Below are 17,258 nucleotides of genomic sequence, written 5' to 3' on the forward strand. Positions count from 1 at the left end.
TCCAGGCCTGTTTTGAACTGTTTCAGTTATCTTTCAAGACAAGGTTTTTCTTGAGAAGGCCAGTACTAAGCAGTGAGGAGAGGAATCACTCTGTTTCATCTTGTGCCTGCCTATCCACTATTTAGAAGTATGGACACAGATGATGCTGGATTAGATTTCCCCTTTCAAACAGCTTTTGCTGGGTAGGATGTAGCCTACACCTATGGAAGAGGTGGGGGAATGATCAGCTGGAGGAGGGAATAGTCGCTCCTTATTTTGGAGGTGACAGTAGGGATAGGTGAGCATGAGAGAATGGAAGAAAATCATGTTCAGGAGGGGGACCACATACAGGAGAGGCAGACCCACACTGTTCAGTTACTAAAGCAGCAGTAAATAAACGTCAGCTACACAAAAACAGAGGATAAATTTTTAAGTGTCTCTAGTGAAACAGGCTTTGTGCTCTCCAGCAGTCACACACAGTTATGCACCCAACCTCTGAGATGACCAACACATCTTGACAGGAGGGTACCTCATTTTTTACCAAGCTCCATGGGCTCATTTTACGGAAAGCAGTGTGCCAGGTCTGGCTCTGCCCAGCAGCCGCACCGCCTGCGTGTGCAGCTGCTTCCATTGCAACTGGAGAAACAACTGAAAATAGAGGCTCACCCAGACAAATGTGGGTTTCTGGGGAAACCTGAGCAACAGCTCCTTGCTGCCCAGATCTAGATCAGGATCTACCACTTGAACAGTTTCGGTTTACAAGATCAAAGTCAAAACACATATCTGCACCTCTTACATTTGCAAAATGCTAAGGAATGGAGTGTGCAGGTGTTGAAGAAAGTAGTCATTTTATGTTGCTTATTCTTCAACCTGAATGAACCAGACAAGGGTTTGGGCATATTTGTGGTTGCAAAAGCTAGGCAGCCATAATACAAACCCCTAAATATAAAACAAGCAATGGAACTGGAAAAAAAAAAAAAAAAATCAGCTCAATTGCTCTTCTGCACATTCTGCCTTTCATGTCAAAAAAAAATCCAGTTGTTAATCTGTTTTCTCATTTTTATAAGGAAGAGATGCTGGTGTGAATTTTTCCCTATGTAATTCTGTTCAAATCACTCATTATAACCCTAATGACTTTACCCACTGAAGCTCACGATAAAATCTGCTTTGAATACACTCTGCGGTATGTTACCCACACACCTTTCTGCTCCTCTGAATACCGAGTCACACCAGCAAATTTTGTTACAGAAATCAAAATTCAGAATGCAAGGTCTACATATCACAAGTCCAATTTCACAAAGATGATCAGACAGCCAGTAACAGCTCCGCAATGACTGCAATCATTAGCAGTGCTGAAAAGGATTTACCACCAGGTCTTCATTTGCTTTGACATTAGTTCATGTCAAGGCCAAAAAAAGGAGTATGAAAGTACATTCAGTTCTTAACACTGCACAAAAGAATGAGCAGCTTACATAAAACGTGGCTCTCACTACTGCACATCTGTGTGCTGAAAGCACATCTCTATTATGTTCCAGTGAGACTGAATATTTTTATTAAATGTTTGGAAAAAAGACAAGTCTTTATACTTTTTTCTTTTGCTTAATTCAATCTCATGAAACACAGATGAATCAATCCCCTTTCAAAATGTATTTTACAACTCAGAACAGCTGTACGTACACTCTAGCTTCATCTGGCCTGGAAGCACAACTAACAGAGGCTGTGGGTGATGGAGAATTCTACCATTCAATGCTCTTATATGCTTATCATATTTCAATGTTTTTTGCAGTTGGCTGCTCAGAGGAGCTTGCTGAGGAATCTTCCTGCAGACCAAGTGAGATATAAAAATTCTCAGGTCACAGTGGGTGAATAATTGCAGCGAATAACCAAGGAAGTAAATCTCAATTTTTTATTTTTTTTTTTTTTTTTTTGTATGAGGTTGGTTGTAACACATTGCAACGAGTCAAAGATGACTGACCGATTCACTTCTGCTTTCAAAACTTTGACTCTATCTTCTTCAGGAAGGCACCTATGGAGAGTATTCTCATTTTCTAAATGATCACTCAAACTAACAGATTCAGCCTTGAATCAGATTTGTTAAGTCATCTTCCAGGATACTGGGTCTTGGACACGTACCAGTGCCCAGTTCCCTCCTATATCTCTCTTTTTCAGTCTTATTCAGAGGACAGCAGAAAGGGAGAAGTACAATGTGCTGCTGGCCCAGCCAAAAATATGACTGCTCATATGAGTGCTTTTCCGCTGGTTAAAGGCACCTACAGTTTAAGTGAAAAGGCACAACCAAGGATTTACTCCTCAGAAGACACCAAAGGTGATTTCTGTTATCTTGCTCTGGGCATGTAATCAAAATTATAGTTCAGAACCCATTACAGATGCTTTCATTACTGGATATTGCAATACTTAAAGCATAATTTGAGATGCTCGGTTTCACCTCCTCCTTCTGTGCACATATACTCTAATATTTGCTTTTTGGTCCTTGCTAGTCAAACATCACCAAAGACTTCTTTGAGAAGGGATGAGTACAGCACCAAAAAGTCCTCGCTGAAACTGTCAATGAAGGGTTGCAGGAATACTTTTGGCAGTGTTGGTCCTGTTCTGTTCCCATGTCCAGGCTAACGCAGAGATCTGAACCAGCCTGCAGCAGCTGCACTGTCTTGGTGTGACCCTGAAGGACCTGGAAAACTACATGTGCCCACAGGTGACTCCAATGCAGCTTGCCAACAACACCGAGAAGGGCTGTCACACTGAGAAGAGTGATTTTAGAGAGGACACAGCTCATAGTTTTGTGCTCAAGGCTGACAGGAGCCACAACTCCTCCCAGAAGCACGTGAGACACCACTGACCCACAAGCATCATCTCCCTTGGTGTGCCCAAGAGGCTGCCTGCTCACCCCAGCTCACCCGACGGTGGATTTGTCTTTATGCACTACTGACCTGCTCTGCTGATGGAAAAGAAGTCAGGGATAATTCACCTACTGCTTTCCTCTTGCTTGGGCAGCCGTTAATGACAGTCATTAATTATTAAGGCTAAGTAATAATTCAGCCACAAATATTGACAAGCATCAGTATGTCTCACAGTAGAATTCTTGGGTTTTGCTTTTTTTTTTATTTCAGTTTTTAGCTGAAGCTTGACAGGAAACAAATTTCTCTTCTCCATTTCACTTTTCTACCAGTAACGAGTTATAATTGAGATCCATACATTCTAAAGACCTCCAGCCACATTTCTTGGAAGATGGGGGTGATGATCTCCTCATGGTCTCCATATCCCCCTCACCTAAGAGCTCCCCCCAGGAGGTACATCCAAAGTCCTTTGTGCACAGATGTTTCTGCTGACCTTCTTCTCATCTCACCCCAGGGGCCCCCCACAAGTTTCCCCTGCTTCACTGAATCCTTTCAGTGCCCATATGCAAGCAGCAACTTAAAACCTTGTCACACACCTCTTTGATCAGCAAAGCCATCTTCCCCCCTCCTCCCCCCATGGGATTGTGTCTTAATCTTTCCTCCTAGAATTATCCTACTGTGTATTAAATTAAAAGGTTATCACAGACACTGATATGGTAGCCCAAAGGGTAGATCGCACAGTAGAGACTGAAGTGCAAATCTCTGATCCATTTTTTTATTTATTTAGGATACAAGTAGAGCAAAATAAGGAGAGGTTCATCCTGAAACCATGACACGTATACACAGCACAGCTGGGACTTGGCTTTGAGTCCACCTCTAGCGTTAAGCAGGCTTGAACTTGTCTCCCACAGACCATGTGGGTGCTCTGTCTGTTCTGGGGCTGAAATGGATAGCTGCTTGCAGTCTTTCTCCCTCTTTCAACACCTTCTCTGACTCTTCACAAACTGCTTTGATGGTGCCCAACACCAGAGGAAGACTCCAGCACCCAGCTGTCACCCAAAGGGACATCCTGCCCTGCCTACCTCATGCCAGCTGGATCCTTCTCCTACTTTGTGCCACACCAGCTCCCGGATAACCCGTTAGAGATCTAGCTCAGACCTCTAAACTGTCAGAGAATTAACCCCCCAAAACTGGTAATTGTCTGCTGTTGGATTAGCAAGCTGTCTCAGGTCCTCTAAGGGTCCTGTTTAGTCCACATTAGCTGCATTTTAATGAGCCCAAGAAAACCAAACCACCGAGATGGTCCTTCCTCACGCGAAAGAACTGTCCAAAAAGTTGTTTGGAGAAAATTGCTCTGCCAAGAGAAAATAATGTAAATACATTTTCTAGCTTGGGACCTTATCACTGTCCACAAATATTGGTGCTAGGACCTAGATACTACAGTCCTTTTCCTTTCCCTGTCTAGACGTCAGCATTTCACCTAGTTTCTGCCTTTCTGACACTCTCCCTCTGTCTCTTCTATTTTCTGTTTTGGTGTTTCTCCCTTTTTTTAAATTGTATTTTTTATTTAAGATTCAGATATCCCTTTGCACAATGCAGTGAAAGAAATAGCAACTAGAATAAATAAGGTATATAATTATCCTACCTATTGCGTTTATGTCAACTTTATGTGATAACCTTTATTATTCATCTGTAACAAATCACTGTTTATGCTCACTTTTTTATTCCCCCTGCATTGCTCACCACTTAAATCTAATTTACTAGACTTAAGATAAAATATCCGGGAGTGTTAGAGAAAATTGTTATTCAAGTCATTGGAAAGGAGTGAATTTTACTGTGCAGCTGCATCAGTGAGCTCCAGTGGCCATCCCAAGCTGGTTTGTTAGGTAGAAGAGGTCTCACTCTTGCAAGCATTGTTTGGGAGCAGAATAACAGCTTAGTTACAGCTCACAGGTTTTGCAGGTGGTTAGTCTGGTACTATGCTTTACATTTAATTTTTGGTGCTTGCCTTACTCTCTCCTTCAAGAGGAGGAAAACTGTTGGGGTGACAGAGTTTATACTGCATCTTCCAGAACAACATCTGCCTGGCATTTTAGGGTCAGTTTGTAGTCTCAGCTCAACCCTGAGTTTAATAACACCTTCTACTCTCAAGAGCTGCTTTGGACCTCTGTGAAAGGTGAACCAGAGAATACTCCTGGGGAGGAAATACTGATCGTGTCTTAAACCTGAGACATTCTCAAGGCAGCTGTGGACACTGTGTGGGAGAGCTTCATCCTTGCCTTGCTGGTCTTGATGCATCCCTTGTGCCCCATACACCTGCCATGTCACCAACAAACCGTGTCACCACCCTGATGTCCTCCCAGAATAGCACTCATGAGGGGAGATGGGATCTGTAGGAAAGTTCAGTTCTTATTTTACAGACGGGGATTTAAGGCACTTCAGGAGTACATAAGCAGGTTAGAAATAAGGTTGGTGGGAATTAGGCGCCTGACTCTCTTTAACTGCCCGTAAAAATATGTCACCCTTCAGCTACTAATACCCTTAGGAATCTGGTCTGGACAGACCAAATCCCAAATTTCTGACACCTAAACTCATTGCTCCGTTGTCACTCAGCTACTCTGCAACACTAAAGACTGACAGGTTTCCACTGAATGGCATTTGCAAAGTTACTTTGGAGCTAAGCAATTAGACTACAGGAGAGTAAAGGTGTTAAATTGTAAAGAGCAGGAAAACGTTTGTAAATATGAAAAAAGATGACTTTCAAAGGTCAGGTAAGAAATTCACAGCAAAAGAGAGGCTCACATCTATAGCTTGCAAGGAGCAGGTGAATACCTTAACTACTAGATTATCATCTTGCTTCACTACTGAAAGCAGGTTGGTGTAGATCATGGAAACGTACAAAACTTCTCGCATCCCTAAGGAAAAAGTACCATGCAATTTAATAAAGACAGATGCAATTGTATGTAACTTTTTATGTCGCACTGTACCCACCAGAATTATTTAAAAGGGAAAATTCTGAAGTTTTATTTATAGGATGACATTAATTTTTGTGCAAAGGATATCAGCATCTCTGAAATTATTTAGGCTTTTAGCATAATTTCCTGAGAACTCCATTTGAGGGAATGCTTTTAGGTACAGGACTGATGGTTTACTCCATTCCCTTCCACTCTGTAGGACTTTTCCAGAAGAATTCCAATAATAACGCAAAGGTAACTGCACCATGCATCCATAAAATTACCATTTATAGTACAAATATATCATAAATAAAATAAAACATAAGCATACCATGAATTTATATGATTTTACTACACTATGGTGCATAGTCTTCAATAAATCTTGATAATAAGGTTTTCAAAAGTGGAATTTCATTGGTATTATTTTATATCATGCCATATAATTACTATTAGAGGCCAGGTTATGCTTTGCAAGCGAGGAACAAATAAAGCTGTCAAAGTGTTATTTTAATAGACCTTAAGCTTTTGCAGAATATTGTGGTAGTAGTAATAATACAATAAAATATGGACCTTTTAAACTACTGTGGCTGAATATAATTCAAATGTCAATAGAAAAAGATCCTTTCAAGCTCATGCGTAGTTCCTTTATGTGTAATTCTTCATACCTGGTGAATAACAGTCAGATGATGTCCATTCATGGTCTGACTTCTTAGAAGGGTTGAAAGTAAGAAGCATGATTATTTATGGATATGAGAAACAATCTCATATGCTGAGATTAAAAGATTGGGACTGTTTACCTTAGAGAGCAGATGAATAAGGAAGGGTTATGATAAAAAGGTACAAAATCAGGGGTAATACAAAAATAGGAAGTTGGGAACTTCTGTTCACTCTACCTTGCTGCACAAGGACAGGGCGATTAATGAAAAGGGAGGAATGAAAAAGAAGGAAGGTGATCTGAACTGATAGTTGTTGTTTTTTTTTTTTTTTTTTCATACAATCCATAAAATTAATTGCCAAAGGACACCGGGGTCAGGAGATGAGTGGGCTCAAAACTAAGTTGACTACTCACTGCTACCACCACAGATTTGGAAGAGGATTCTCCAGAATGGAATAAAAGAAACCAAAGACAGTGTTATGACATTCCTTTTTCCTGGTTAGATGACCCCTTATATAGCTTTTACTTCTGAGCTACTGACATTTCTATTGTGCAGACACAGTCTGGGACTATATCAAATGCTTCTTTTGACCACTACAGCAATTGTTTTGTTCCCTACTACAACCAAACTCCACACAGCCCCACTGGTACACTTCTCATCAGCCTTTTATCTTGAGCAGGACTGAATTTCCCAAGAAGGAAGGTATGTTATTCCAGCAAGGAGTTAGGAACCTAGGTCCCCTCTGGGTGAAAGGATTTTGCTGATTTCCTTTCCAAAATTAATGGGATACTGGGTAAAACTGGTAGGCCTGAGATTTATAGCAGGTTCATCAGGCATGAAAACTTAGGTCTGGGAACAGTGTCTGTATTAATATTTTTTACATCTAGATGTCATCAGAACTAGGTATACAACACAATGTTTTCCCTCATGCTAATAACATAAAGATAGCTATGCAAATAGCACTGCAACAACAGGGAAAACACTAACAGTTTGCAGTGTAGGGGAGACTGTTGTACAATGTGCTATACTCCATAAACTCTTCAAGCTGGGAGGTGACTCTCAGGGCCCGTTGAAGCAGCCAGCACAAGCCAGCAGGGACACAGGGACACATAAAAAACCTCAGGAGCAAGAAATAACCTGAGTGACTCCCAATTCAGAGTAATTACCCACCCTTCCAGGCTGCCATCCCTGTCTCTAAGAGCTTTTGGCAAAAATCTGTTCCCCAGGGAATTCTCCCATTGTGTAGACTTCTAAGTAACTCCCTCCGCTGAGGTACAGGGTGTTCAGGACAATCAGACACCTAAACATGAGAATGCAATGAGATTTGGACACCAAGTTGCCTTAACACTTGAAAGTCTCGGACATAATATTAATAACACAGCAAAGACATTTAGTTGTGCCAACTGATGCTGAAAAGTCATACACATGTTGTATGGCTCAGCTAAGTGATAAAAAAAAGAGATTCAGGTCTTCCTTTGAGTGTCCTCTCAATGTCTCTGGTTGCTGCTTATCATCACGATCATTTGTATTTACTGCTGGTTTCCCTTTCTCTTGTTCTTTCTGTGTCTTCCACTCTGAAGTCACTTAAAATTAACTCTCTGCCATTAATTTCTCTGACATCTTTGCTACCCACTGTCCCACATGTCTGCTCGGTTTATACAATCCCACTCCGTGCTAGTGTGCTTCCTTTTTTTTTTGCCATCTTCCTCCTAAATTCCAAACCCAAGATTTTAAATCCCTCCTAGCCCCCAAAATCTCTTCCTGTCTTCAAGTATCACTTTGAAACCACTTTTCTTCTTAGCTTAAAATTGATTTGTACAATGCAGCACTTCGTGATGACACTAATAAAACAATAGCTTGCAACCCACATCTCATCTTGAGGCGCTTTAAATGGTTATAAAAACTGATGTGAAAGTTATATATAGGGATCACTTCATTCCTGGGTGAAATGCAGCTGCATTAGGATGAAATGTGGCAGCTGCATAAAAGAACGCTGCAGCAGTTTATGACAAGAAACAAGGAGAATACTTTACCCAGCTGAAACTACTAACAAGATTTATGAGATAGATAAAATTCAAATAATATATATATATTGGGAGCTGACAAGGACACCAGGCTCTCCTCCTTTTAGTCTTAGGAAAAATACTCTGGTATTGCTAATGGGTAGAAGTGATTAAGAGCTTGGTTCCCTTCACATCCTCCCTCTTCTCCATTAGGATTTATATTCTTTTTCTTGCCTTCTGACAACCCCCAGCACAGACTCAGCAGAGACTCAGAGGACGGAGCACCACCCACCCATTCTTCAGTACCATGCTGCCCTTCCCACCTATTTGGCCTGCCATTCAAAAGCTGAGCACTGCTGACTTGAGAATTATCAGAGCTTTGATACATGAGCACTGTATGTCCACTGAAAAATGTGTCTGGATAAAGGTCTGGAAAATGTCAGTCTTTAAGGGCTCTAATATAAAATATGTTGCATTTTTAGTGTGGAAGGAACATTATCAGATAGGTAGAGATGGGGTAACAATCCCATCCCTTGGAATCTATTCCAAAGCTTCTGGTTACTTACAGAAGCACTATGGGCCAAATTTTGAAAACAGACTCCTCTTTTATGAGTTTTTGCTTTTGGGTTCCCAACTTAAGAAATCTAGGTGGCATCCAAACTTCTATGTATTATGGATCAGACTGTGGCCTGAGGTTCAAAATAGCTGCTGAGCTTATGCTGAAAAGGGAAATGCTGAGTCCAGTTGGTATTTAGAAAACCTTCAAGTGTATGCTCACTTGCCAGCCAGATATGTTATAAAGCTGTTTTTACAATGCACTATTGATAGTTCCATAACTAATAGATATTATTAATAAGCAGTCATTGAAACATTGTAGCTATATATACCTGTTCATCTTGTATGTTCCTGTTATATATTCATGTAATGTATTAATGTTATATATCTTCTATTGAATCCCTATTTTTCAAGAGTGAAAGAGCAAGTGAGTGGCCCACAGGCTGTAAAGCAGCTTTGCAGAAAAGGACCTGGGGGCCTGATGGACACCAGCTTGAATGAGGCAGCAATGTGCCCTTCTGGCAAGGAGTGTAGCCAGCAGGACAAGGGAGGTGGTCCTTCCCTTCTTCTCAGCACTGGTGAGGCCACATATGGTGTGCTGGGTCAAGTTCTGGGCTCCCCAGTAAAAGGAAGATACAGATTTACCCTAGTGAGTCCAGCACAGGGCTAAGAAGATGATTAAGGGACTGGAGCATCTGACAGATGAGGAGAGGCTGAGAGATCTGGGACTGTTCAGCCTGAGGAGAAATCTCATCCATGTGTGCAAATATCTGAAGGAAGGGTACAAAGAGGGCAAACCCAGGACCTTCTCAGTGGTCCCAGTGACAGGCAATGGGCACACACTGAAACACAGGAGGCTCCATCTGAACATCAGGAAACACTTTTTTACGGTGAGGGTGACCGAGCACTGGCACGTGTTGCTCTGCGAGGTGGTGTCGTTTTTGTCTTTGGAGATATTCAAAAGCCATCTGGACATGGTCCCAGGCAGCCAGCTCTAGGTGGCCTTGCTTGAGCAGGGGGTTTGGACAAGATGATCTCCAGATGTGCCCTCCTACCTCAACCATTCTGTGATTCTGTGACTATTTCAGGAAATGTGTAAAAACAACCCTAAACTGACCCAACAGTGAGGAGGAAAATATCTCCACCAGCAACATCGTACTTCTCCTAGCGGAGGATTTCAGATGAAGACTTGCTGTAAGCTCCTCTACACCCCTTTTCTTCTTGAGGAAGACTAGCTCCATTGATTTTAGGACCCAGAGAGTCATAGGAAGAGTAAGCATAACACCAGGGAGATGTATAGCCAATGTATCAATTCCGACTGTACCACTACAGGAAACTTGCCATAACTATACTTGGAATTATAAGTGTTCTTACCTTTGCACCTGGACTAAATCTTTGATTAGATTGCTAATACTTTAATTACATGAGCAGTAAATTCTTCAATCTGTACACAAGGTATGTTTCTTCAGTGCACATAAATTGCACAAAGTGTTTTGTCTGGTACTCTGCCCTTGAGATCTGATTTGAATTTGGATGCAGTAGATGGACCCCACCACATGCAGCTTGCAGCCACCCTCTGTCCTTGCAAAGTTTTGAAAAATGTCATGTCTTGAAAGGCTAGGGGAGATGTGCAGATGGCTTGAATTCAAGCAGCACACAAGATGCACACGGTCTCTGGAGTGGCCTGACATTCAGAGGGCTCCCAGGAGGATGTAGTGCTGGTCTGAGCATTAGTTTCAGCTCTCATGGGTACTCATAACTCCAATTAAAGACAGAGATTAATGTCTCTGGAAGTCAGGGTTTTCAAGCACAGTGTCCTAAACTGGAGGTCAAGTTTCAGACTTCAACGCGTCGCTTAGTTTTTCCACAATACCCAAGGTGGTTTGCATGTGTGCGGTAATGAAGTTAATTGGCCAGACAGTAATTGGAGCTCATCAGATGAAAGGCACTGTGGAATGCAGGAGAATGCTTCATCTTATAATTTGAGTGAAAATGTAAACAATACCCCAAAAGATAGATGTTGTCATCGTAAACTTTCTCTCTGAATTATGCAGATAAGTAGAACAAAACGCAATTCCTTATCAACATATTAATTATTCCTTGATTATACCCTTCATGTGTTGTAGATGTTCAAATTACATGTGGGCAATCAGATACACATCAGAGAATCTCTACCCATCCGAGGTGGTCTTCATGCTGTGAATTTATATTAAACATTGAACATTAATATGGAACTAACTCCCCTTGGAGATAATGCTTTGATGTATTAATAAAAAAGACTTCTCAGTTCTTTTTTATCATAAATTAAGATTAAAGCACTTTCTTTTGGAATTCTGTGTGAGATGAGTAATTTGTAGTGCAAGAAACATTGTTAAGATACAGCACATACAGAAGAGTTCAAATATTCCACACAGAGGTCCGAATCCATGGCTTGTGCACAGTGAATGCAATGCAAAGTGCTCAGCTCCCACCTGATGTTATCAGTATTATCTACTGTTATCAGCTGAATGATACTATAATGCCTTTAGATCCCAGTGTTTCCTTAGCTCTTTCCATGAAGTTGCTTATTGAGAAACATCCTGTGTATTTCTTCTGAAAAAACTGAACTCCAAACAGCAGAATATCACTTGTTCACACAGATTGGAAGTTGTCATCTACATACAAGCCATTAACAGGAGAGCTGGCATTATCCTGAAAGTATGGGCAAGAGCTGTACCTACAAACCCAGATGACCTTTTCTGATTAACAACCATATCATAATTATTAGCAGTGAAGTATATCAACATTATTAACATTTCACCATGCCTCAAGACTGTGATGAAAAATCATTTATAAAATAAATGTTAACATAATCTGTGGATATCTACTTTTTTGTTATTATTTCTGAGATTAAACATCTGGCTGGACGTCCAGACCCAAAGAGTTGTGGCGAATAGAGTTAAATCCAGTTGGTGGCCAGTCACAAGTGGTGTTCCTCAAGGCTCAGTATTTGGGGCCAGTTCTGTTATCCATGATCTGGATGAGGGGATTGAGTGCACCCTCACTAAGTTGGTAGGTGACACCAAGTTGGGTGGGAGTGTTGATCTGCTCGAGGGAAGGAAGGCTCTACAGAGGGATCTGGACAGGCTGGATGATGGGCCGAGGCCAATAGTATGAGGTTCAACAAGGCTCAGTGATGGTTCCTGCACTTGGGTCACAACAACCCCACGCAATGCTCCGGGCTTGGGGCAGAGTGGCTGGAAAGCTGCCTGGTGGGAAAGGACCTGGGGGTGTTGGTGGGCAGCCGGCTGAGAATGAGCTGTCAGTGTGCCCGGGTGGCCAAGAAGGCCACCAGCATCCTGGCTTGTGTCAGAACTAGTGTGGCCAGCAGGGCTAAGGAAGGGATCGTCCCCCTGTACTTGGCACTGGTGAGGCTGCACCTTGAACCCTGTGTTCAGTTTTGGGCCCCTCACTGCAAGAAAGACATTGAGGTGCTGGAGTGTGTCCCAAGAAGGGCAGTGAAGCTGGTGAAGGATCCAGAGCAAAAGTCCTGTGAGGAGCAGCTAGGGGAAGTGGATTGTTTAGTCTGGAGAAACGGAGGCTGAGGGGAGACCTTATCGCTCCCTACAACTACCCGAAAGGAGGTTGTAGCGAGGTGGGTGTCAGTCTCTTCTCCCAAGTAACAAGTGATAGGACAAGAGGAAATGGCCTCAAGTTGCACCAGGGGAGGTTTAGATTGGATATTAGGAAAAATTCCTTCACTGAAAGGGTTGTCAGACATTCGAGCAGGCTGCCCAGGTATGTGGTTGAGTCACCATTGCTGGGGATATTTAAAAGATGTGTAGGCGTGGTGCTTAGGGACATAGTTTAGTGGTGGACTTGACAATGTTACGTTAACAGTTGGACTTGATCTTAAAGGTCTTTCCCAACCTCAATAATTCTATGATTCTACGGTCAAACGCTTATATCTGTTTAATGTTTTTTCCCAGCTGCTACTTACTACAAGAGTATTACTAATGAGAGCTACCAGGATGTCTTCTTACAACTGTATGAGGAAATGAAAAATCAGTAAATTAATACTAAGCAGAATTTTTTTTTTCTTTAGCTGGATATTTGGAACCTGGTCCATCTTCCTTTTTGGAGTTTTATTGATCCTATGTCAGTGCCAGATGTGATGTGATAAGCTGGCTCTGATGAGCAGGGGTTGTACCAGACAGCCTCCGTTGTTTGATGGTTCTACTGCTTTTTAAAGTTATTTCAGTGATTGAAGAAACAGCATATCCTTGCGTAAAGATGTTATTGTGAACTAAATTTTACCCTTTACTTTTGACTGTGCAGTGCTGTAAAAACAGTGAGGTCACACGAGTGTGCGTTTCAGTGTGATCTAGTCCAGAGCCACTAATTACATGCCTGTATACTGATCTTTATAGAGTCATGAGAAAAACAAAGGGATTAAAGGAAACAATTACTTGCTTACTAAAAAAAGAAAATCTTTCTTCACTCTGTCTTCACAAAGGCACCCCTTTTTAGAAAAGTGCCTTCTAAACACTTCTCTAAAAACCAGTACTAAGTGTGAGAAAGTCAAATTAAAAGTTCTTTTTTTACAGCAGCAGTGGAGCTACTGTTCAGCCAGCTGTTCAGATGGTTTCCATCATCCATCATGATGGAAATTGTTTAATTTTACTGAATAGATACAGATAACTTTCAGTATCAAAGTGGTCAACTCAAAGGCCAAAATTTTAAGGATATTTAAATTTCCTAATTGGTAGGGTGAAGATCTTCAAAGATGTCTGAATTACTTAGCTCTTACATGCCTCCTCAAGCACCTTTGATTTTGATTCACCCGATCCTGCCTTCTACTACCAGGTGGCTGCAGACATTTTCTATACAGATTGGCACATACACATTTAAATGCACTTCAAAAACCCAGAAGGAAGATTACATAGCAAACAGTTTTACCAATGAACTGAAATGTTTTGGATTTCTGAACTAAAATACTTCCAGGATTTTTCTTCACACAAATCATTGGATTTTTTTTTGTTCGGTCACCTTTGCAATGAAAGCTGCAGTCCATATGGCTGCAGAGCAACATGCAAAAACCAAGCTAAAGCAGTTCCTACATGATAGCTGTACATAAACATTTATTCGTTCATAGTGGAGGGAGGAAGGAACAGACAACTTGGCTCTGTTGGTATAGTTATTATTTTTAGCATTTTGGCTGAAGTCTCTAGTTTCCTTTCCATACCTTTTTTTTATAGAAGGCTGTGGGGGTTTTATGTGCTCCTTCAAGTAGAGAACAGACTTTTAATGTAGTGAAAATACTGGTTTTCCATTCTGCAACTCACCTAGATCTGTTTCCAGCTATTAAAACGATTGCACAAAATAACTGTTCCTTATAATACAAAATTCTGCTATGGCAGAAATAACACCAGGTATCCATAGTACTGACACTTCTCATTTCCTTACTCTTGTTACACCACAGAACAAATGGAAGCCAGATTCATAGTAACCCTGTAATTACTTGACACTAATCATTGCCAGCAATAAAGCAGAGTTAGCAAAGAACTAATTAGTACACCACCCAGGACTAACAACACTCTACAGTTTTTTACTGTTATTTTTAGCTGCAAGCAGGGAAGACATAAATTGCTCTTTTATCAAATAGCATGAAAGAGCTTAGGTAAGTTAGATGTTTGCAGTTATCACTCTATAAAGCGGGAGTCTGCCCTTCAGCTATGTGGCATACATTACCCTGGAAGAAGACAACAGGAAGGCTGGAGACCTACCAGTGCCTGCTCCCTGTCAGCACCGGAGAGGTGGTCTGTGGGGTAGACAGCAGGAGATACCAAAGCTATTGAGGCACAAACCTACTCTTTTCATGTCAGTGTCTCTAGCTGGGTAACGGGAGAGAATACGGAAGGGTTGGCTCTGGAAATGTCAGTGAAATAGAGTCCCTGGCATTTTCAGACTTGCTGGATGAATTTCAACTATTTCTTAATCTTGTAATAGTTGATGGGAAATCAGTTGGACATTTCAGTTGCCATCTCACAGACAGAGTCCCTTTGCTTTGTTTGCTGGAGAGCACATTCCCACTCATCTGAATCATTACTTGCCTGACTGTGGGCAAAGATGATTTGGTCACTAGACAGTGCTACCAGCTAGATATTTGGAAAGTAAATGACTAATTCCATGCTCAGCTAGACTTTTGGTGGGAAATGAGACACACCACTTAACACACTTCAGTTAAAAAAGCAAAAAAAATGTTCTTCCTTTCTTAGGAAGGCGAATTGTGAGACTCCATATGCTAAAGTGCGTACTATGCTCAAAAATATGCTTCAAGTACATGAGGACTAAATAGCTACCTTGCATGAGGTGGTCTTCCTTCCTTTAGGACTTCAACAGTCAGGTGGCCTGGATATCAAACAGGAGAGTTTTTTTGGCGCTAGGAAGGATTTGGTCCAGCCCTTGACTGATCTCTAAGACTTATTTATTTCACAGGAGCATTTGGCCATAAATAGACACAAGACACTTGCCCTTCCAGCAAATATTTCCTACTTGAAGTTACGAGTTGTCCTAAGCCACAACCTGATTCCTGACCATTTAGAGAGCATTCACCAGGAGACCAGTGAATATAACACCACGCTATAGTTTGAGGTCAGTTTAGTCCAAGAGAAAGGCTAGTGAAGTAAAAATGAACGAATAAAGATCATGGGTTTTTATAAAATCCGAGAAGAGTGTTCAAGTGCATACTTGAAATATTTCATCTCAACTCTGCAGCGCTGCTGGCACGCCACTGGTTTAGCACTTGGTGCTTGTTCAACGTGTGCTACGTGGATGCACCAAGGTCTGTGTACATCCATTTGCCAAGCAGAATGACAGAAGTAATGTGACTATTTCTGAAAAATGAAGTGTTTATGGCTTGCTTAGTTTCAGAGTATGTTTCATAATCTTCAGAACTCACAATGTGTCACTCATGGGCTTGCAACATATTCCATCTGAACAGAAGCCGCTTTGTGCTTACCACTGAAGAAGCATGTGCTGTGCAAGTGCCATACTGTATTTTGGCAGGAGCAGTTAGAAGTAAATTTACAGAGGATTAAGGAGATGGAGGGCAGCATGCCTCACTCTGTAATTCTGCAGAGTATTAAAATACCCTGTTTAAAGAAGAGATGAGAGATGGCTGCTATTCAAAATCTCGAGGCCTGAGATTCAATTTGTCAGGCAAAATTTCCAGTCAGTCTTTGGGAAAATAAGTCCCTGAACAACAGCAGCTGCCCTTGCCCAGAAGGAGTGTGTGAGGACACCTCCCTCCTTCAGGCGTCACCTCCAGCGCGAGATGGGAGCCATCCCCAGGGACACCCAGACCTGCTTCTGCCGCAAGCTCCCCGCCGGCAGCTGTGCCGCCTCTGGGGTCAGCTCCAGGCCCTTCCCCACCTCTAGATGTGCTCCATGAAGAGCAGGACCCAGGGGCTGCTCTGGCTTTATGCCCCCTCAAGGCCAGGAGAATGAATGTGGTGTGCTCTAGAACATGAGCCAATATTGGCTGTCCAGTGCGACAGTAATGGGATATACAGATAAACACAAAGACTGAAAACTGGTCGTGTATACTTTGAAGGAAAAGGCAAAGTACTTATTTTCCAAGTCTAGCCTTTTTCTGGACTTGACCTTCGTCTGCACTTTTAAGAATCTGACATATTTTGATGGTTTACTTCACTTCCAGATTTTGGCAGGGTCTAGCCTCTGATATGCCAGAAGTATGATAAGTTCTTCTCCAGACAGAAATAGAAGCAGAAAGCAGGCAGCTGCCTACAAAGGATGGTCTCTCCTACAGATTTTACTGTAAAAACACCTGGCTCAGTTTTCAAAAGGAGAATCCTAAATCTGACAATGAAATATCAGGAAAATGGAAGTTAAAGATTTTAAATAACCATCCTAAAAGTCCACATGTTACTCTGAAACCACTGGCTAAAACTGTACACGTGATAAAAGTATTTTGATTTAGGAGATGGGCTGTATTTTGCAGTATTTTTTTTATACCGTAACAGTAGTTAGAAACGCAAGACCCACGGTATCCTGTGGCCACAGCGTTATGCTCTGAAAGCTCACTTACTACTAAGGGACCGCACTGGTGTACATGAATGAGAATTATGTACATTTATTGAAAATTATGTATAGTGTACATGGTGAAAATTACAGTTCCTTAATTTCTGGTAGAGCTCCATCTTTAAAGACGAACAATAACCCAAACAAACCAGCCTGGACTCCACTGGAGGATGT

At 41.7% G+C, this 17,258-nt stretch overlaps 1 protein-coding gene across 4 annotated transcripts in view; it reads right to left on the reverse strand.

Moving 5' to 3' along the window:
• Positions 1 to 17,258, reverse strand: part of STARD13 (StAR related lipid transfer domain containing 13) — a 256,899-nt gene that overhangs the window by 36,973 nt on the left and 202,668 nt on the right. Inside the window, exon 1 of one of the 4 annotated variants that reach the window (XM_032982816.2) lies at positions 4,240 to 4,246. The exons of the other annotated variants lie outside the window; for them this stretch is intronic. The gene's annotated coding sequence lies outside the window, so the exon portion shown is untranslated. Of the gene's footprint in view, positions 1 to 4,239; positions 4,247 to 17,258 lie in introns of those variants that run through there. 4 annotated transcript variants of the gene reach the window in all.

The sequence above is a fragment of the Tyto alba genome, unplaced genomic scaffold, assembly GCF_018691265.1.
Source record: "Tyto alba isolate M040663 unplaced genomic scaffold, T.alba_DEE_v4.0 Super-Scaffold_2, whole genome shotgun sequence".
NCBI classification, from domain to species: Eukaryota; Metazoa; Chordata; class Aves; order Strigiformes; family Tytonidae; genus Tyto; species Tyto alba.